The sequence below is a fragment of the Elephas maximus genome, chromosome 24, assembly GCF_024166365.1.
Source record: "Elephas maximus indicus isolate mEleMax1 chromosome 24, mEleMax1 primary haplotype, whole genome shotgun sequence".
Lineage (NCBI taxonomy): Eukaryota > Metazoa > Chordata > Mammalia > Proboscidea > Elephantidae > Elephas > Elephas maximus.
The window spans coordinates 28728923-28751297 of record NC_064842.1 but is presented as its reverse complement, the minus strand read 5'-3'; the positions used below and the strand labels follow the sequence as shown (position 1 = coordinate 28751297).

Sequence of the window (22375 nt, the reverse complement as noted above, 5' to 3'; positions counted from 1 at the left end):
GGCTGCTAACCAAAAGGTCAGCAGTTTGAATCCACCAGCCGCTCCTTGGAAACCCTATGGAGCACTTCTACTCTGTCCTAGAGCGTCCCCATGAGTCAGAATCGACTTGATGGCAAGGGATTTTGGTTTTGGTTGTTAGTAATAAATCATTTTCATATACATTTGATCATTCATTTCTTATAGCAGGTCATGAAGCAGGCAGAACAACATTAATGTTTGTTTTGTAAATGAAGAAAGTAGAAAAATCAGAGAAATTAAGGCAACAGCCAAACATCCCACACAAAAAATCTGTGGATTCAGAACCCAAACTCAAACCTTTGAAGCCTTGCTAAGTATTCTTTCCAATGTCTTACATGGCCTCTCTTAGCAATGGCGCTAAGCATATGTTTCTGACAAGTAAAACTGCTTTACTGTGAATTTAATTTGCTGTCATTCCAAAACGTTTACTGACTTTATGTTGGATGTTTGTTTTTAAACAATATCACACACACCCATCACAAGCACAGATCTGCTTTTCAGGATGGGGAAAAAATTCTCCTTGACCTGACATGTAATGATGCCACATGACTAAGTCCTCTGAGATGCCAATTGTCCCACAGGAAAGCAGACGCTGCAGTCCTCACTTATCCTATCTAATGAGAAACTATTTGGAGGAGGCCTAACATTACAGTCTGAGATCTGGGGATAGATTACTGTAAGCATAAGTCACAGCGGCTTCCACTGGTGCAGACTGAGGCATAAGGTGGCCTCAGCCAGGATCTTGGCCACTTTCTCTGTGGGATTTTCATGGATGAGCTCTCTGCAGCATGATGGCAATTTCATTTGTCTACAGGCAGTTTTGAAAAATAACAATTCTTGTTATAAAACATGGACAAGCATCCTAAATCAGAGTTTAACAGGTGAGTTTTCGTCTTGGCTGGGACCTTCTACTCAGCAAGAAGAGAAGGAGAACCACGAGTAGCTGGGGGTTTCGAGACTCGGGGAACACTTACGAAGAGCTGTGCTTGCACTCTGGCATAAATGTTTGGGCCCGCGGGTGTCCTGGTGTGTGTCCATGGGCCACACCTTCTGCCCGTGTGTGTGCGAGACTCTCTCCGTGTGGATGTGTGTGTTATGTGTGTCTGGTCTTTGTGTGTCCATACAAAATGCAGGGAGGAGCACAGTCTAGTTCCCAACTGTTCCCGGCCTGAAGCAAATAAAAAAGGGCCTGAAATCACTGTATGCCAATCCCGCTCATCCGCGCCCCGTTCCAGAATCCATCTCTCTGTTTCCTAGTCATTGACTTGGGGCTTTTAGGAGTTGGGGAAGTCAAAGAGAAGAGCAATGGCTGAGGGGAGGGGAGCAGAGCCTGGGATCATCAGGAACAAAGAAAGAAGGCATCAGGAAGAGCAAAGGGAGGGGGAGAGGACCTACAGCTCTGTGTGTAAGTGTGTGTTTGCGTATGAGTGTGTGTAAGGTTGTGTGTGAGTGTGTGAGTGAGGCTGTGTGTGTGAGTCTGTGACTAAGGCTGTGTATGTGAGTGTAAGGCTGTGTGTGAGTCTATGAGTGAGGCTGTGTGGGTGTGGATGTGAATGAGTGTGTACAAGAGTATGAGTTGTATAAGGCTGTATGTGAGTATGAGTAAGGCTGTGTGTATATGAGTGTGAGTGAATGTGTATACAAGAGTATAAGTGTAAGGCTGTACGTGAGTGAGGCTGTGTGAGTGTGAGTGAGTGTGCACAAGAGTATGAGTTGTGTAAGGCTGTATGTGAGTGTGAGTGAGGCTGTGTGTATGTGAGTGTGAGTGAATGTGCATACAAGAGTATAAGTGTGTGTAAGGCTGTACGTGCGTGAGGCTGTGTGTGTGTAAAGCTGTCTGTGAGTCTGTGAGTGAGGCTGTGTATATGTGGGTATATGTGTGTATGTGATTGTGAATGTACAGATAACGCTGCCAGCAGAATCAGAGCCTCATCAGATCTCCCTCCCTCCCTCTGGCCTGGGACTGGCTGTATTTATAATGTCCTGGTCCTACTCAGTTCTTTTCTCGTCCTAACTCTCTTCACAAAGAAGGGCCAACTGTCAACATACTCCACTACACAAAAGGAGAACTCTGCATGCTTAATATCTGAGAAAGATCGCCCTGAGCAATATCTTCCGTTTGTGTCTGGGAGACAAAGTAAGCTGGCAGGGGGATGGTAATCTCACCTTCTGGGTGGCTCCAGCTGCAGGAACACAGGACATCTTCCTGCACTGACTCCAATCTGCCCCTTGTTCTCTCTGTTCAGTCCCCCCATCTCCTCAGTTCCATCACCTGTGTCCACACCCCAAACCACTTCCGCCACCACAGTCAAGGTGCCCCTGGACGTGGTCCACCACTAGAGGGCTACCCAGTTGGGCTCAACATCATGCCACAGCCTCTGATCCTCCTCTCGCTCCCTTATTCCTTCTCTCTCGACCTCAAAGCACCAGCCCCTCCAAGCTGTCTCCTAAACAATTGGCCTCTCCTAACTTCGGTGGGTTCCATATTCAGCCTAAACGGAACGATACAGGATTGCCATCACTCTCTCCCCAAAACCTCTACTTTCCTTGTCCCTCCTTCTCTGCCTAAAACCAGACTCTGTATCAACTCAAATCCCTCCCCCTCCACTCACACTGAAGGGCTGCTAAGCACTGCTGGAGAAGGCCTCCCCGAAAACCCCAAATCTCTGGGGACTGGCCCCATCAGGCATTTATAATCCAACGTTATCTGGGTCCTCAAAACTACCTGAAGATGATCCCCTCCAACCCCTGTCTCCCTGACTCTTTCAAATCTTCACCACGTCATCACCATCTCTGTCCTCTCATTCTTAGCTGATGACCTCAGCTCCCACAGTAAACAGGAAAGCATTTCCCTTTTCCCCACTACCTACAGCTTCTGTGTCTACACGCACCTCTGCCTCCATTTCAGCGGAGCAGCTGTCCGTCTCCATCAGACCTGTGGGTGGCCTGCCCAATACCTGTTCCCTTACCTGCTGTCCCTGCCACTACAGGAGATGAAAACTCAGACTCTCACTTTTTTGACTCCCTTGCAGTATGATCAGAGCATGTGGCCTTGTCCTCATCAGTGCGACACAGGGAGAAGTCTGCAGGAGCTCTAAGAAAGGGTTTCTCCCTGAAAAACGTAGAACAAAATTCTAACTCACAAAAAGAGACCAAACTTACTGGTCTGACAGAGACTGGGGAAACCCTGAGAGTACGGCTCCTGGATACTGTTTTAACTCAGTACTGAAGTCACTCCTGAGGTTCACAACTTCAGCCAAACATTGGACAGGCCCATAAAATAAAACAAGACTAAATGGGCACACCAGCCCAGGGGTAGGACTAGAAGGCAGGAGGGGACAGGAAAGCTGGTAATGGGGAACCTAAGGTCAAGAAGGGGAGAATATTGACACGTCGTGGGGTTGGCAACCAACGTCACAAAACAGTATGTGTATTAATTGTTTAATGAAAAACCAATTTGCTCTATAAATCTTCAACTAAAGCACACACAAAAAAGAAAGTGTGTCATGGATTGAATTGTGTTTCCCAAAAATATGTGTCAATAGGGCAGAGTAGGGTGCCTCTGAGTACTTATAGGTAAAGCTAGGCCTGCTGACCCCTGGAGCAAGAGAGCTGAGTGCCTTCCGGCTGAAGTTTAGGGGTGGCGGGGGGGGGGGGTCCTCCAGGTACTTATTGGTGGAGCTACGGAGCTTTAGAACACTGGCAGATGTGGGCGGCGAGCCCTGAGGGTCCGAGAGGCCAAGGAATCAGGGAGCAGAAGCTGAAGAGACAGGGAACACAGGAAGCAGAGCTGTCTCAGTCTCAGAGGGTGGCGTCACCACTCAGATGAACTAGGAGAATGGGGCTGCCCAAAGCTAAGGGAGCAGAGTTGCCATTCCAGTGGGCCTGGAAGGCAGAGCTGAAGCCAAGGCTGAGGGCCCTCCACACAGAATCCAGAAAGTGTGGCCAACACTTAGCATCTAGAGGGCAGGGCCATTGTATAAATGGTCTCAGAGAACAGAGGATTATTTTCTAGCCTTTTTCGAAGGCTAAAGTAATGTGTTCTGCTGACTTGCTTGGTGCCTGTTATCCCTTCTTTCCCTCCAATTTCTCCCATTTGTAATGAAAATGTCTAGTTTGTGCCTGGTCCACTGTTGTAATTTGGAAGCAGTAACTTGTATTCTAGATTTCACAGATGAAGAAGAATTTTTGGATTTTGAACTTACAGTTAATTTAAAACTTTTGCTATGGTATGATGGGGTGAATGTGTTTTACATGTGGCAAGGACATGAATTTTTGGGGGCCAAAGAGTGGAATGTCATGGATTGAAATGTGTCCCCCCAAAATGTGTCTCAACTTGGCTAGGCCATGATTCCCAGTATTGTGTGAGTATCCACCATTTTGTTATCTGATGTGATTTTCCTATGTGTTGTAAATTCTGTCTATACGATATTAATGAGGCAGGATTAGAGGAAGTTATGTTACTGAGGCAGGACTCAATCTGTAAGATTAGGTTGTATCTTAAATCAATCTCTTTTGAGATATAAAAGACTCCAGCAGAGAGACTTGGGGACCTCATACCACCAAGAAACAAGAGCCAGGGAAATAGCACATCTTTTGGACTCAGGGTCCCTGTGCTGAGAAGCTCCTTAACCAGGGAAGATTGATGACAAAGACCTTCCCCCAGAGCCGAGAGAGAAAGCCTTCCCCTGGAGCTGGCATCCTGAATTCAGACTTCTAGCCTCCTAGACTGTGTGAGAATAAATTTCTCTTTGTTAAACAATCCACTTGTGGTATATCTGTTATAGCAGCACTAGATAACTAAGACAAAGGGTATCTCCCTAGTAGAGGCAGGAGAGGAGAAACACCCCTCTTTGGCTGCCTTGATTGAATCATATCTAGAGCTATAAGAACCACATTGACCATGTGGGGAAAGTCAAGGGACTCATGGAGAAAGGAACCCAGAGCCCTAAGATCAATGGCTAGTAGAAGGTCTACTTCTGACTCCTTGATGTTAAGGCCACAATGTTGGGTAGTCTGCCACTGGCAGTTGAAAGCATCTTCCTCTCCAAGGTTAACACTTCTACCTTCAGGGGAACCTGTCCCCTCCTCAAGAGCTCTGTCGACCTATCACCCCCTTTCTTCAGTAATGCCAGTGTCTCTGGGCTCCTTCTCCTTGGTATATAAAAATAAATTCACGTCTTTTCCATCTGACCATCTTAAAACAGAAAACCCTCCTTCTCCCCCAGTTTCCGTTTTCACTCAAGAAGGAGGTGAAGTATTAACTACTAGATTCTCATAAAGCCCCACCCTCACCAAGTAACTAAAAGAGGGAGGTTCTAAAAACAGGGATAAAAAAAAGCTGCTTCATCTCTTCCCTGCTGCCTCTCAGCCTCTCTGATTCCATTCCCAGGATATTTGCTTTTGTTGCCATCAATGGCCCACAAGCTGTCTCATGAGCCTGTTTGTTCTCTCTCTCTCTCTCTCTCTCTCTCCAACTGGAAGGTAGGTTTTTCCCAGCACACATGCTTGGAATTCAGGCTGTGACCCAGCAGACCTGGGCATCTGTATTTTACAGTCTTCCTAGATGATTCTGGCATGCATCAAAGGTTGAGAACCATGGCTGTGTGCAAATAGTTTCTACTCTACTGGTCCTCTGTATCCCCCAATTACCTTGTAAAGTAGACCTTAAAGATTCTCTAAATCAGTCCTTCTTGGATTTTAGTGTGCATAGAATCACCTGGGGAGCTTGGGAAAATGCAGATTTTGATTTAGTTATGGGTTAGGGTCCAAGACTTGCATTTCTAACAAGCTCCCAGTTGCTGCTGGTCCATGGACCACACTTTGAGCAGCAACGCTCTAATCACAGGCTGTGAATATCAGAAGGGTACTCAGAGGTACAGGTCCAAACTCCATATTTGTCAGATAAGAAAACATAGTCAAGAGGGTTGTTGTTAGTTGCCATCAAGCTGATTCCAACTCATGTAGAACCTGTGTTTGTCAGAGTAGAACTACTCCATAGTATTTTCTAGGCTGTGACCTTTGGGAAGCAGATCACCGAGACTTTCTTCTGAGGTGCCTCAGGGTGGGATCAAAGCACCAACATTTTGGTTTGTACCACCCAGGGAGTCCTGGGTCAGGGGAGTTAAATACCTTCCTTTCTCAGAGCTCTACAGTGGTAGCGGAGGAAGCATTTACTGATGCTGCTCCTGGCTTGTCACCCCTCCTAGGCCTAGTGGAGCCTTTCAGGAAGAAATAAGATTTAACCCCACAGACTTGGTCCATCCTGTCTCCCAGGACAGATTCATCCCTCAAATGATCCTAACCTTCATCTAACTTGGAGAGAGATGGCAGGGAGAGGCCACCCCCCTGAAGTGGCGAGACTACCCGGGGAGGTAGCCGGTTGGGGAAAAGGAAATGGCTTTTGCCATCCAGAGCTAAAGACAATCTGAGTCTTTTAAAGATATGACCCATTGGTAAAGTGTCTGAGGCACTCTCTCCCCAGCAGGCCAGTTGCCTTGGAGGTTCTACTTTAATGACATCTCTGACCTTTCCAGAAGATCTAGATGCTGCATTTCTTGTGAACTGAGATCTCTCCTCTACATATATGCATGGATGTATACACCCTACCATGACTCAAAAGACAGTTTTACAAGAAGGAAAATGGATATAGGGGCAAGAGTGGAGTTGGGATGAGACTAAAAATGCACATGGGCTCCCAGTTACCAGTCGACCACACACATGGCTCTTGAGTTTTTTAGAAGACAAGGCGAAGGGAAAGCAAGCCAACTGCTCAGGAGGTGGCACCTGTTAATGTTGTGGTCAGATGGCTATTTCTCCTTGGGCACACAGAAATACACCTACATACAGACAGGTTTCACAGGGGTGTTTCTTAGGAGCTGTATCTTCTGGTGCAAAACCCACGAAAAGCAAAGTTGGGAGAGACCAATGCAAGGTGGTTCAAGCCCCAGTGCTGCTCTGACTAGGTTTGAGAAGGCACATGGGATTGAGAATATCTGAAAAATGGGTATCACCCTATAAAGATGGTTTATCTCCACTGAGCTTTGGCACCCATCGGGTGGCAGGGTGCTGTCCGTGAGCGCAGACCACTGGGCCTTAGGGACCAGCCAGCCTAGACTGAGGGTACGGGTGTTGGCCAGCCTCTCTTTGTCACGGTAAGTTGCTAAACAAGGATGCATGCCTAGATACTTCTTTTCCTCTGGAAGGAGGCACACAGCATGATTTTCTCAGCCAAGGCCCAGCAACCCACTAGAGCTGGCTCAGTAGGCCCTCTGCTCCCCCAACATGAGCATGTCCACTCATATGGGGATGATGTGAGGTAATGTCTCGCCCTGCACAGGTGTTGCGGTAGATGATTTGTAAGATTGGTTTTACAAGGGCCCTGCATCTGCTATGGAGGGCAGGAAGGGGGATATGAAGGTGACAATGACTAGAAAAGGAGTGCTGTGCACCTGGCCACATATCGGGATTGACAGCCAACTCTCATCCCAGGCCCATAGACACATGACTGGCAAAGATACCTGCTCTCCCGACATGTCCACTCCTGGACAGGAGTAAGCCGCTTTCCTTACCTGCTAAGAGGTGGCGCCGTCTTAGGTTACAGAGGCTGGTGGAGGCAGCTACCAGTCGTCAGACAAGAGGCTGATTCAGGGCTGTACTTTGAGGCTTACCTGAAAACACAACCAAAGACAGGTCCACATGTGCAGATGGAAAGCACTACTCCTTCCGCTCTCAGGGTCCCCAATCTCCCACGCTGCCCTCTCCCACTCTCAGCAGCATTCTCTTTAAGTGTGGGGACTCTCATATCAGACCGTGGGCAAATGGCATATAAAAGGCAGAAAGAGAACCCCCCGGGGTGACATCGTGCAAACACAGCTCTCTCGGAGACTGCAGCCCAAGCCAAGGAAGTGTGGGCAGCCATCTGGAGCATCCATCAGACAGGCCTTGCCCAACTACACACCCAGGTGTCTGCTGCTTACTTCATCTTGCCCCATAGTCTCATCATTCCCACTCCAACCAACATGCTGCCAAATGGAAATATTTTACGTGATTTTTCTTATTATAAAAATAACATTAAAATCCATTGGATTCCACTAAAAAAAGGAAAACAAAAACCAAACCCATTGTCAATGAGTCAATTCTGACTCATAGTGACCCTCTAGGACAGAGTAGAACTGCCCCATAGGAGTTCCAAGGAGCACCCGGTGGATTTGAACTGCCAATCTTTTGGTTAGCAGCCAAACTCATAACTACTGTACCACCAGGGCTCCACTGTACTACCAGGGCTCCCCTAGGGAGATACAAATCAAAACTACCATGAGATACCACCTTACCCCCATTAGAATAGCAATAATCAAAAAAAAAGGAAAACAATAGGTATTGATGAAGTTGTGGAGAAACTGGAACCCTCATCCATTGCTGGTGGGAATGTAAAATGGTAAAGCCACTGTGGAAAACAGTTTGGCGGTTCCTCAGAAAGTTGAACACAGAACTACCATATGACCCAGTAATCCTAATTCTAAGTATATACGCAGAAGAAGTGAAGACAGGAGTGCAAACAGAAACCTGTACACCGATGTTCATTGCCGCACTTTTCACAATAGCCAAGAGGTGTGCCTTAGACACCTAGTGCTGCTATACAGAAATACCACAAGTGGATGGCTTTAACGATGAGAAATTTATTCTCTCACAGTCTAGTAGGCTTCAAGTCCAAATTTAGGACGTCAGCTCCAGGGGGAGGCTCTTTCTCTCTGTTGGCTCTGGAGGAAGGTCCCCGTGATGCATCAATCTTCCCTTGGTTTGGGAGCATCTCAGAGCAGGAACCTCAGGTTCAAAGGACACGCTCTGCTCCCGGCACTGCCTTCTTGGTGGTATGAGGTCCCCTGTCTCTCTGCTCACGTCTCTCTTTTATATCTCGAAGAGATTGGCTTAAGACACTATCTAATCTTGTATATTGCATCAATATAACTGCCACTAATCCATCTCATTTCATCACAGTGATAGGATTTACAACACATAGGGAAATCACATAAAATGGTGGACAAACATACAATACTGGGACTCATGGCCCAGCTAAGTTGACAGATACTTTTGGGGGACACAATTCAATCCATGACAAGGTGGAAACAACTGAAATGTTCCTCAACAGATGAATGGATAAACAAAATATGGTACATAAATACAATGGAATACTAACTCAGTCATAAAGAAAAATGAAGTTTTGATGCATGCCACAACACGGATGAACCTTGGAAATATTGTCAAGCAAAATAAGTCAGCTGCAAAAGGAAAAATGCTGTATGAAATATACTCACTTATATAAAATAAGCAAATATACAGAAACCAAAGATCATTAGTGGTTACTAGGGGTAAGAGGGAGGTGGTAAAGAGAGAGTTTTTACTTAGGGGGCACTGAGTTTATGTTAATGGTGAGAAAGGCTGCACAACCCGAGAATGTAATCAATATCCCTGAATTGTCCATATAGAAATTATTGAGATGGTGTATGTTTTGTTATGTATATTTTCAAAGCAATAAAAAAATTGAATCATACACTTCAAATAAGTGAATTTTATGGTATGTGAATCATATCTCCATAAAGCTATTATTAAAAAATAATATATGTGAATTCTGGAAAGATGGAAGTGTAAACAGACCATCGTTCTGACTGTCCCCCACAAATACAACAAGGAAATGACACTTGGCTTTGAGGGACTCTGAATTAGGGAGCAGAAGAAAGCAGTGGGAAACTGCAGACAGGCAAGAATCAATGAATCAAAAAGTCACATATGGTAGGAAAACCGCTTCTCCCACCATCCCTGCCCCTCTCCCCCAGCCACACAGACCGCCAGCTGCTGTGAACTGCAGAAGCGGCCCCAGAAAAAGATCCTGTTTCCCTAATCACCCATACTCCTCGCCTGTACAAAGAGAAAGGACCCAAGCTTCTGTTCTAAGATCAACAAGGCAGACCTTCCCGGGGTCCATTTGGAGCGTGCCAGCACCTCTACCACCTGGACACTGTAGGCTATAGGCCTACTGTGAATTGCAGGGGTGCAGTGGAATATGCTCTCATAGTCAACGCTTTATCTGCCTCCCTGAGCACCCCATAGCTCAGGCATTTGAAACCAACAAGACAGGCCTCCTGGGGAGTCAGTTTGGGTCGTCTGCTCCCCCTTCAGGTTGGCACTGAGGACTGCCAACTAAGGCTGCTGTGTACTAGGAAGCAGGCATCTTGAGTAGAGGCTACACCCAGAGCCAACATACTATGGGGTTGGGGGAAGCCTCTGATAGCAACAAGAGAGATCTCCCTGGGGGTCTGTTTGGATGTGAAAACCCCTCTTCCACCCAGACTGTCACCTACAAGCCTGGAGGGAATTGCTAGAGAAGTCTCTAGAGTGGAGTCTGCCCCCATAGTCAGCACTCAACCTGCTTCTCTGGGCACCCCATAACACAGGCCTCTGAAATCAACAGGACAAACTTTCCTAGGGGTCAATTTGGGTTAGTCTGCCCCCACTTCTGGTTGGCACTGAGAACTACTGTCTGAGAATGCTGTGTGCTAGGAAGCAGACATCTTGAGTGGAGGCTGCATTCACAGCCAACAATCTACAAGCATGTGTGTGTGTGTCGGGGGGGATACTGATAACAACAAGGCAGAACTCTGGGGATCTGACTGGTGTATGACACCCCTCCCCCACCTGGTAACTGCTGGTTGCCAGGGTGTTGCAAACTGCTATAGAAGGACACCGCAGTGGAGTATGCTCCCATACTCAGCACTCTTCCACCTCCCTGTGCACCCCATAGTTCAGGCCTCTGAAACTGATAGGACAAAATTCCCTGAGGATCAACTTGGGTCTGTCTGCTTCCCCTTCCAGTCACTGCCGAGGACTGCTAACTAAGGCTGCTGTATTCTAGGAAGTGGGCATCTTGAGTAAAGGCTACACTCACAGCCAACATACTGCAGGGTGGGCTCTGATAGCAACAAGGCAGACCCACCTGGGAGTCCATTCAGAGCATGACAATCCTTCCTCTACCCAGTAAATGTTGGCTGCTGGATTGATATTAACTCCTACAGAAGGTCCCCTACAATGGAATCAGGAGAATGGTCACCTAAGAAGGGATTGCCCCCCTCCCCGCCAACCACCACAGGGCCTCTGGGACTCTGAAACCAACAAGACAGGTCTCTTGGAGGTTCTCCTGAGGAGTGCCAGACCCTCCTCTGCCTGCAACAGAGGAAAGTCTGCTTGTGCTTAACCTGAAAGCCAGCTCAGATTGAGGCAGCCCCCACAGAGCAAGGAAGGAAGCCTGGGGCTAAACCACAGGGCAGTAGTGAACCCTGAAGGGGGATCACTGGGTGTGGGTTCTTAGACTGAAAACATGGTTGTAGAAACAGAGAAGGGAAGAGAGAGAGAGAGGACTGTACCCCCTGGTGGACAGAATGACTGGTACACAATATCTTGCCTGAGTGGCGGTGCCAGCTGATGGATGGATTGATCACAGCATGTTTTCTGGTGTGTTTGGTAGAGACTGAAAGTTAAAAACTGGGATCTGGAGATTTCAAATCCTAATTAAACCAGGGAGGGAAAAGGAGCTATTATGGAGAGGTAGAGGAAATGGTAAGCAAGGGCTGAAGGCTCTGCCTGCTCAAGAATTTTTTTGCAGAAAGCAATGTGGGCAAAACCACCAAATACTGTGGAGAACTGAGAAAGTTAATACCCTTGAAAATTCCAACGCTCCAACAAAAATTAACAAGACTTAGGAGGAACAGAAAAACAATCATTATCCAAATGAACATGACAAACAGAATGAAAGTGCATCTAGGGATGACCAAATGAAAAAAATGGAAGAATATAATACAACAATGTTAAGCATAATTAAAGACCTAAGGGAAAATATAGACAAAGAGCTTAAAGAAATAAGAAAAACAAGGCAAGAACAAAGTGAGGGTCTGTAAAAAGAGATACTGCAATTGAAAGAGACAGTAACTAAAATGAGAAACAACAGGAAGACTTACAAACAGATTTAACCAGGCAGAAGAATCATCAAATTAGAGGATGAGATAGTTAAAATTACAGGGACCAAAGAGCAACAAGAACAGAGGCTTAAGAAGGTTGAGCACCATTTAATAGAATTATGGGGCTACAACAAGAGACCTAATGTATGCATCATTGGAATTCCAGAAGGAGATGAGAGAGTGAAAGGGACAGAAAGAATATTTGAAGAAATAATGACAGAAAATTTCCCCAATCTAATGAAGAACATGAATCTACAAATCCAAGAAGCTCATAGAACCCCAAGCAGAATAAACCCAGAGATCCACACCAAGACACATCATAGCTAGGCTCTCAAAAAGCAAAGATAAAGAGAGAACCCTGAAAGCAGCAAGGGAGAAGCAAACAGTCACATACAAAGGATCCCTACGAAACTAAGTCCCAATTCTTCCTCAGAAACATTGGAGGCCGAAGGCAATAAACCCACCCACTGCCATCGAGTTGATTCTGACTCATAGCGACCCGATATAGAATATTTAAATAGTTGAAAGGGAAAAAAACAAAAAACTGTCAACCAAGAATACTATACCCACAGAAAATATTCTTCAAGAATGAGGGTGAAATTAAAACATTCCCACATAAACAGAAGCTAAGAGAGTTCATATCCACCCAACCAGTCCTACAAAAAAACACTAATGGGAGTTCTGTAGATGGGAGGGAAAAAACACTGGAAACTGATTCAAAGCTATACATAAAAAGAAAGGTCCCTAATAAAGGGAAATGCATGGACAAGTATAACGGCTAGTAATAAAGTATTCATGCTTGGTAATTCTAATTGTGTTGTCCTTCATATTTCTTAATAACAAATACATAAAAAGCAAGGATAAAATTATCTTACAGGGCACATGTAATATAAAGACATAACTAGTGATAACAACAGAAAAAGTGGGGGAGAGGAATGGTATAGATATAGAACTTCTGGTACGCTACCGAAGTTAAGTTGGTACCAATTTACCCTAGGATGTCATAAATGTGTGTGTGTGTCTGTGTTTTAATTTTCTTAGTGGTTACCATGAGTATTATATTTAGCAGCTTATATTTATGACCAAAAAACCTTTCTTTTTTTAGGTTTTTTGGTCATAAATATAAGCTGCTAAATATAATACTCATGGTAACCACTAAGAAAAGTAAAACACACACACAAAAGGAAAGAAGAGCGGAACCAAAATGGCTCACCGCAATAAACCAACAAAACACAAAAAGCAAGCAGTAGTAAAGGAGAAAGACAAAGAAGGACTTAAAAAAAAAAAAAAAAAAAAAAACCTTTGCTGTCAAGTCAATTCCAAACCCATAATAACCCTACAGAACACAGCAGAACTGCGCCCTAGGGTTTCCAAGGAGTGGCTGGTAGATTTGAACTGCCAATCTTTTGGTTAACAGTTGAGCTCTTAACCACTGCACCACCAAGGCTACAAGAAGGCTTAAGACACACAAAAAACAAAAATGGGAGAAGTAAGTCACTTCTAGTCAGTAATTACAGTGAATGTAAATGGACCAAATGTTTTAGTCAAAAGAGTGGCAGAATAGATTTAAAAAAAAAATGATCCAACTATATGCTGTTTACAAAAGACACATTTTAAACCCCAGGACACAAATAGGTTGCAAGTGGAAAGAATGGAAAAAAATATTCCAGACAAATAATAATCAAAAGAAAGCTAGGATGGCAATCTTCATGTCAGATAAAGCAGACTTTAAGACAAAATCTGTTAGAAGAGATAAAGATGGACGTTACACAGTGAAAAAAGGGTCAATTAATCCAGCAGATTTAACAGTCATAAATATATATGCACCCAACATTGGAGCTTCTAATTATACAAAGCAAATGCTGATAAAATCGAAGGGCAAAATAGATAGCATTACGATAATGGTTGGATACTTCAATGTACCACTTTCAATATCGGACAGAACATCTAGAAAGAAGATCAAGAAGGAAACAGAGGACTTGACTGACACTATAAACCAACTTAACAGACATATATAGAACACTCCACCCAACAACAGCGCAATATACATTCTCCTGCAGTGTGGACATGGATCATTCTCCAGGATAGACCACGTTAGGTTACAAAGCAAGTCTTGATAAATTTAAAAAAGATTGAAATCATGAGAAGTATTTTCTCTGACCACAACAGAGTGAAGCTAGAAATCCAATGACAGAAAAAAATAAAAAAGGAAAATGCACAAACATGGAAATCAAACAACACACTATTAAACTACCAATAGATAAGGAAAAATCAAGAGAGAAATCACAAATTCTTAGAGTCAAATGGAAATGAAAGCACAACATACCAAAACTTACGGAATGCAGCAAAGGCAGTGCTCAGAAGGAAACTTATAGCAATAAACACCTACATGAAAAAAGAAGAAAGATGTCAATAGCCTAACTTGACAACTCCAGGAACTAGAATAAGAAGAGCAAATTAAGCCTAAATCTACCAGAAGAAGGGAAATGACAAAAATCAGAGCATAAATAAATAAAATTGAGAACAGAAAAACAATAGAGGAAATCAATAAAACCAGAAGTTGGTTCTCTGAAAAGGTCAATATAATTGACAAACCTTTAGCTAGACTGACAAAGAAAAAAAAAGATCCAATTAACCAGAATAAGAAATGAGAAGACATTACAACTGACCAGATAAAAATAGAGAATTATGACAGAATATTATGAACTACTGTATAGCAACAAACTGTATAACCTAGACAAAATGGACAAATTCTTAGAAGCATACAATCTACCCAAACTGACTGAAGAGGAAATAGAAAGTCTCAACAGACCCATAACAAGTGAAGAGATTGAATCCGTGATCAAAAATCTTCCAGCAAAAAAAAAAGTCCTGGACCAGACGTCTTCACTGAGGAATTCTACCAAACATTTAGAGAAGAACTGACACCAGTACTGTTTAAACTCTTCCAAAAGATAGAGGAGGAAGGAATACTCCGTAATTCACTCTATGAAGCAAACATAAACCTGATACTAAAACCAGACAAAGATGCAACAAGAAAAGAAAACTACAGGCCAATATCCCTCATGAATGTAGACGCAAAAATCCTCAACAAAATGCTAGCAAACAGAATCCAATAGCATATTTAAAAAGTCATACACCATGATCAAGTGCGGTTTATTCCAGGAATGCAGGAATGTTTCAACATTAGAAAATCAACCAATGGAATACACCACACATCAATCAAATAAAAGAAAAGAACCACATAATCATCTCTAGTTATGGATGCAGAAACAGCATTTGATAAAATTGAACACCTTTTGTTGATGAAAATCCTAAGACTGGAGTAAGGGAAATTCCTCAGTATGATTCAGGGAATATATAAAAAGCCAACAGTCAACATTATACTTAATGGAGAAAGACTGAGAGCTTCCCCCATGAAACTGGGAACAAGACAAGGGTGCCTGTTCTTACCACTTCTATTCAATATTGTATTAGAAATCCTAGCCAGAGCAATAAGACAATAAATAAATAAATAAAAGGTATTCAGAATGTAAAAAAAAGAAGTAAAAAATCTCTATTCGTGGATGATATGATCCTATACAGAAATTCCCAAAGAGTCCACAAGAAAACTTATAGAGCTAATAGAGGAATTTGGCAAAGTTGCTTAAAAAACAAAAATCAGTTGAGTTTCTACACAACATCAATGAGAAATCTGAAAAGGAAATTAGGGAAACAATTCCATTTACAATAGCATCTAAGAGAATAAAATTCTTAAGAATAAATCTAACCAGGGGTGTAAAGGACTTATGCAATGAAAACTATAAACACTGATGAAAGAGATTAAACTTAAATAAATGGAAAAATGTTCCATATTCATAAATTGGAAGGCTTAATATCGTTAAGATGTCAATACTACCCAAAGAAATCTACAGATTCAACACAATCCTAATCAAATTTCCAACAGCCTTCTTTATAGACATCTTCAACTTAATATGGAACAGCAAGAGGCCCTGAATAGCCAAAGCAATGTTGAAAAAAAAAAAACAAAGTACGAGGACTCACACTCCCTGATTTTAAAACATACTATACAGCTACAGTAATCAAAATAGCCTGGTACTGGTATAACAACAGACACATAGACCAATGGAATGGAATTGAAAGTCCAGAAATAAACCCACACATCTATGGTCAACCGATTTTTGACATGTGTTTTTTTGGTGGTACTAAGTCTATTTGATGGGGAAAGAAGAGTCTCTTCAATAAATGGTATTGGGACAACTGGATTTCCACATGCAGAAAAATGAAACAGGATCCATGCCTCATACCATACACGAAAACAAATTCAAAATGGATTAAGGACCTAAATGTGCAAACTAAAACCATAAAATTCTTAGAAGAAAATGCAGGTGCAATGCTGTCAGTCCTAGCTTTTAACAATGGACGGTGTTAATAACAAAAGCACAAACAGCAAAAGACAAATTAATGGGACCTCATAAAAATTAAAAACTTCTGTTCATCAGAAGACTTTACCAAAAAGATGAAAAGACAAGCTACTGACTGGGAGAACACCTTTGGAAACCATATATCCAATAAGAATGTAATAACAAAAATATATATAAAACTTCAACAACAAAAAGACAAATAACACAATCAAAAAGTGGGCAAAGGACCTAAACAGACATTGCACCAAAGAGGACATTCAAATGGCCACCAGACAGATGAAAAGATGCTCAGCATCATTAGCCATCAGAGAGAAGCAAACAAAAACCACAATGAGATACCATTTCACTCCCACTAGGATTTAAATAAATAAATAACAAATGTTGGCAAGGGTGTGGGGAAATTGAAAGCATTATCCATTGCTTGTGGGAGAAAGATGTGGCAGTCTGCTTCCATAAAGATTACAGACTTGGAAACCCTATAGGGCAGTTTTACTCTGTCCTTTTTTTTTTTTTATTGTCATGGACTGAATTATGTCCCTCCAAAAATCTGTATATCAACTTGATTAGGCCACGAGTGGTTGTCCTCCATTTTGTGATTGAAATTTTATGTTTAGAGGATTAGGGTGGGATTGTAACACCATCCTTACTCAAGTCACCTCCCTGATTCAATGTACAGGGAGTTTCCCTGGGGTGTGGCCTGTACCACCTTTTATCTCTCAACAGATAAAAGGAGGGGAAAGCAAGCAGAGAGTTGGCGACCTCATACCACCAAGAAAACAGCACCAGGAGCAGAGTACACCTTTTGGACATGGGGTCCCTGAGCCTGAGAAGTTCCTTGACCAGGGGAAGATTGAGGACAAGGACCTTCCTCCAGAGCCAACAGAGAAAGCCTTCCCCTGGAGCCCATGCCCAGAATTTGGACTTGTAACCTAATAGACTGTGAGAAAATAAACTTCTCTTTGTTAAAGCCATCCACTTGTGGTATCTCTGTTACAGCAGCACTAGATGACAAAGACACGTACAGACTCGCTACAATTCGGAATCAACTTGATGACAAGGGTTTTTTTTTTATCCATTGCTGGTAGGAATGCAATGTGGTACAGCCGTTGTGGAAAACAGTGTGGCAGTTCCTCAAAAAACTAAAAATAGAACTACCATATTACCCAGCAATTCCACTCCTAGGTATATAATACTCAAAAGATCTGAAAGCAAAGACTCAAAAGATGACTTGTACACCAGTGTTCACTGCAGTACTATTCACAATAGCCAAAAGGTAGAAACAACCTAAATGCCCATCAACAGATGAATGGATAAACAAAATGTGGTACATACATACAAAGGTATACTACTCAGCCAGTAGGAGAAATGAAGTCTTCATACATGCTACGATATGGATGGAGCCTGAAGAAACAAACTATGCTGAGTGAAATAAGCCAATTACAAAAGGACAAATATTAGATGACCTCACATAAAAAGACAAGGAAAGGCACATGTATAGACACCAAAGTTTGTTAGTGTTTAGCAGGGGCAGGAGAGACAGGGAAAAGAAGGCTCAACGGTGAGGGGAAAATCACCCTGATTAAGGGTTGGGCTGCATAGCCGATTATTGTAATTGCTGTTAATAACTTATATACCTGTGAAAGTTAAATTGCCAAAGTTACACAATAAATACATTTACAAAAATGATCAAAAAAAAAAAAAAAAAAGAGTAGCTGCTGCGACTGCTTATGTACAACCAAACACCTCATGGGATTTGATTCCTTGGTTTGGAGGTTTAGGGTCATGGTTTCATGGGACATCCCAGTGAATTGGCTTAATAACATGCTTAGTGCTTCTGTCTTACCCCCTAGTTTGTTGCATAGTGCCTGGTTCTTAAAAGCTTGCAAGCAGCCATACGAGGCATGATAATTGGTCTCTATTTACCTGGAGCAACAGAGGAAGGACAGCCAGGTATAGGAGGAGGAAATAGAATGTGTGGGTAGTTGCTTCCAGCAACAACTGCCTCCTTTGCCATGAGACCAGAAGAACTGGATGGTGCCTGGCTATCATTACTGAACATTTTGATCAAAGATTCCATAGAAGAATCCTGATCAAAAAGGGGAAAATGCAGAACAGACTTTCAAATTTTCACAGGCCCCAGACTTTCTGGAGCCATGAAGGCTGGATGAATCCCTGTACTGCCCTGAGATAATCTTTTAACCTTAAACCAAAAATGTCTCCTGAAGTCTTCTTAAAACCAAACAATATTTTAGCTTAACTAGTAAAAAATGTCTGCCTGGAGCATATGCTCTTTTAAAAGTATCTATATGGAATCAAAGTGGTAACAGCAACTCAAAAGATTACATAGGAATCTTAGTGGGCAGTAAGTTTACATTAATGAGGGAGGAACAACTCAGAAAAGGAGGGTGAGAATGGTTGCACAACTTGAAGAATGTAAGCAATGTCACTAAATGGTACATGAACAGACTGTTGAATTGGTGTATGTTTTACTCAACAACAACAAAATAAAATTTAGGAAGAAAATCAGCAACATAATCACAATGCATTAACATTTCATATATGACAAAAAATACACCTACTTCTCACTTATTGACTGCCTAGTTATCTGACAATTGACATTTAGACAAGAGTAAAAAATGTACTACCTGTTTTGCACATTAAAGACTTACATCTGGCAGTAACAAATGCTGAGGTGCGAGGTGAGAGTAATGTGGGCGGTGAGGGTTAGGGTTATATGTCATGTGTTATGTGCTATTGGCTGGGCCATGATTTGCAGTGGTTTGGCAGCTATGTAATGACGTAATTTGGCAGTTATGCAATGATGTAATTTGGTAGTGATGTCAGGATGTAGTCATCTTCCATTCTGCTTTCTGATGTGGTCATCCCCCATTTTTGCATAATACCAATTTTCACATAAAGACCTGGTCTTTGGAACCTAACTATGTTGACTACTGAGGAGTGGGTGTGTATGCCCATCACTGAATTGTACATGTAGAAACTGCTGAATTGGCGTATGTTCTGCTGTGTATATTCTTAACAACAACAAAAAACCAACTTATTAAAAAAATAATATATGTTCATTGTGGGAAAGTGTGAAGATGGCGAAAATTTCAGCAAAGAAAATAAAGACCAATTTTAATTCTTTTTCCCAGCAATAACTATGGTTAATATATTGATGCTTACTATTATTACACGTATTAGAAATAACCTGCTTGAACCAAAGGGCATTTAGTACAGAGATAACTAGATCAGATGAATTTAAAGGCCTCTTTCAACCCCAGATTTTCCATATAGAGCAAAATAGTGCTGTACACCTTCCTCCTTGGAGAGTTCCTCCAAAATGGCCAACTCTTGGGATATGGGTTTATTCTTCAAGGATTTTCCGAATGTCTTGCCCTACAGCAGGATCCCAATAAACTTAGGAAACAAACAAAAAAAAGCCCAACAGGAAAGGGCTAACAGGCCTGTTTGCTCCCCTGCCTAGAGTGGCATCCAAAATAGTTGTGGCTTTTAACTTCAGGGAGATGATGTTTGAAGTTGTGCTTGGTGCATTTTACGCAGCCTGATTTGCATTTTCACAAACACCACAGGCCTGCTTGTTGGAATGTGATTGTACTTCTTGTAACTTGTTGGATTCGGATGCTTCCTATCCCCCCCCCAAAAGTTTGGCTTTTATGTAGTTTTACCTTAATTTCTTTATTTTGTTTTCTCATCCATCGCTTTCAACAAATCCTGTCTGATCTATTTACTATTTCTTTTCACTTTGATAACAACTTTCCTTGATGTGAAATGAGTTCTCTTATTTGGCCTTTGCCCTTAGTTTTTGGAAAAATAAACTTAGGGGGTTTCTTAAGTAATTAAGGTATATAAACTAGTCCGAGAATTTGTTGGGCACCAGACTGGCTAAGGAGCCCGTGTGGGCTGACTGGTAAAAGCCCTGGAAAATGAGGGCTCAGGGAGCTTTACTGGTCCAAGAGGTGTCCTGGCTGCTGAAGGGAGAGACACACTCTCTTTGGGAAAATGGAAAGCTCGGCTTCCAGGAACCCTTCCAGACCTTGCCTGTGTACCTCTTCCTGACACTGATACTCTTTTACTCCTAAGTTATATCCTTTTACTCCTGTGTTGTATCCTTTTCCCTAATAAACCACATAGCCTTAAATATATGTCGTGAGCTCTGTGAGACAAATTATCAGACCCAGAAAAGATGAGAGTGCCGTGGTGGAGCAGCTGGTGCCAGAGATAATGAAGAAGTGGGAAAGTGGAGATTGGATTAATCTTCACATCTTGGGAATTGGACTCCTGGTGGTTCTTATCAGAGAATTTTGAAAACCATTTCATTCTGTCACTGATGTTCCAAATGACACAGAATTTCAATTGCTAGCTGTTCTCAGCCAGTTGTCATGGGCCCAGAGGAGTGATGACTAGAGAAGATGAAGTGGGGTGCAGCAGGTCCCCTTGCCACCCCTTTTCCACCATGAGTTCCCCTCCCCTATCATCATCTTCCAAAGGGAGAGAGAAAGGCAGATGGACAAGTCTTACAGAGAAGGCCTGCTGAGAGGTGCAAGGGCTGTTTTCTGCAAGGACAAAGCCCAAACCCTAAACGCTAGGAAGGTAACTTTAAAGTCTAGTCCCAGGAATCTTCCCTGCCCATGCTTTCATGGGGGGAGGGGAGGCAAGCAACAAAACAACTTCATAACGCCCTTCTCACCATCCTCTTCAATGATCCTTAATGGCGGGCCTGTTAGCACTATTCTGTTCCTAACCAAACCAAACCCGAGGCTGGTCAGCTCGCATGATTCTGTTACCAGTCAGCCCACATGATTCCGACTCATAGCGACCCTACAGAACAGAGTAGAACTGCCGCGTATAGTTTACAAGGAGCACCTGGTGGATTTGAACGGCTGACCTTTTGGTTAGCAGCTGTAGCTCTTAACCACTATGCCTGGCACCCTCCAAATGCTGCTCCATGCCTGCTGAAACAGTAAGACCAATCAAAATCCCTCTTCCTGCCCTGACCTCTAGTTTGGGTATGTAATCTGTGTTCTAAAATCAGGTTTGCCTAGGTGAATGTTCTCTACTCTCACCATCTTCAGTTGCAAAGGAAAGATGGGCATTCCTCTGACAGGGTGTCCATTATATCTACCGTATCTCCCAACAAACACCCTGCAAGAAATGCTGGATGGAAGGAAGGAAAAAAAAAGGCAGACGTGAGTTTGGTGCTGGCTTCATTAAAGAAATTAGATCTTTTGTACATATATGCATCTTTTCTGAGAAAGGTCTAAAGCTTTGTGCAACATGCTCCCCGACAGACTCCATGAAAAAGGGTTCCCCGGTCATAGAAGTTTGAGACATGGCCATTATTTTACTCCCTCTTTGGAGGTTCCTAGTGTACAGTAGCACATTCAAGACTTTGAGGAAACCTGTTCATTTAGCCCTGTATTTCTTGAAAGTAGTGTTCCAGGAAGTCCAGGGAATTTTTTTTTTTTTTACCAGTGGTTCCCATACTTTCCCACCACACACTGGATGTCATGGATTGAACAGTGTTCCCCAAAAATAAGTGTCAACTTGGCTAGGCCATGAGTCCCAGTATTCTGTGGTTGTCCTCCATTTTGCGATCTAATTTCCCTATGTGTTGTAAATCCTAATCTCTGCCTGTGGTTAATGAGGCAGGATTAGGTTATGTTAAAGAGGTGTCATGGATTGAACTGTGTCCCCCCAAAATATCTGTCAAATTGATTAGGCCATGATTCCCAGTAGTGTGTGGTTGTCCTCCATTTTGATTGTAATTGTATGTTAAAGAGGATTAGGGTGGGGTTTTAACACTCTTACTAAGGTCACATTCCTGATCCAATGTAAAGGGACTTTCCCTGGAGTGTGGCCTGCACCACCATTTATCTTACAAGAGATAAAAGGAAAGGAAAGCAA

General features: G+C 42.8%; 1 protein-coding gene across 2 annotated transcripts in view; it reads right to left on the bottom strand.

Moving 5' to 3' along the window:
• Nucleotides 1–22375, bottom strand: part of GNG4 (G protein subunit gamma 4) — a 101823-nt gene that overhangs the window by 40353 nt on the left and 39095 nt on the right. The window contains exon 2 of one of the 2 annotated variants that reach the window (XM_049868693.1): nt 7590–7688. The exons of the other annotated variant lie outside the window; for it this stretch is intronic. The gene's annotated coding sequence lies outside the window, so the exon portion shown is untranslated. The remainder of the gene's footprint in view (nt 1–7589; nt 7689–22375) is intronic. 2 annotated transcript variants of the gene reach the window in all.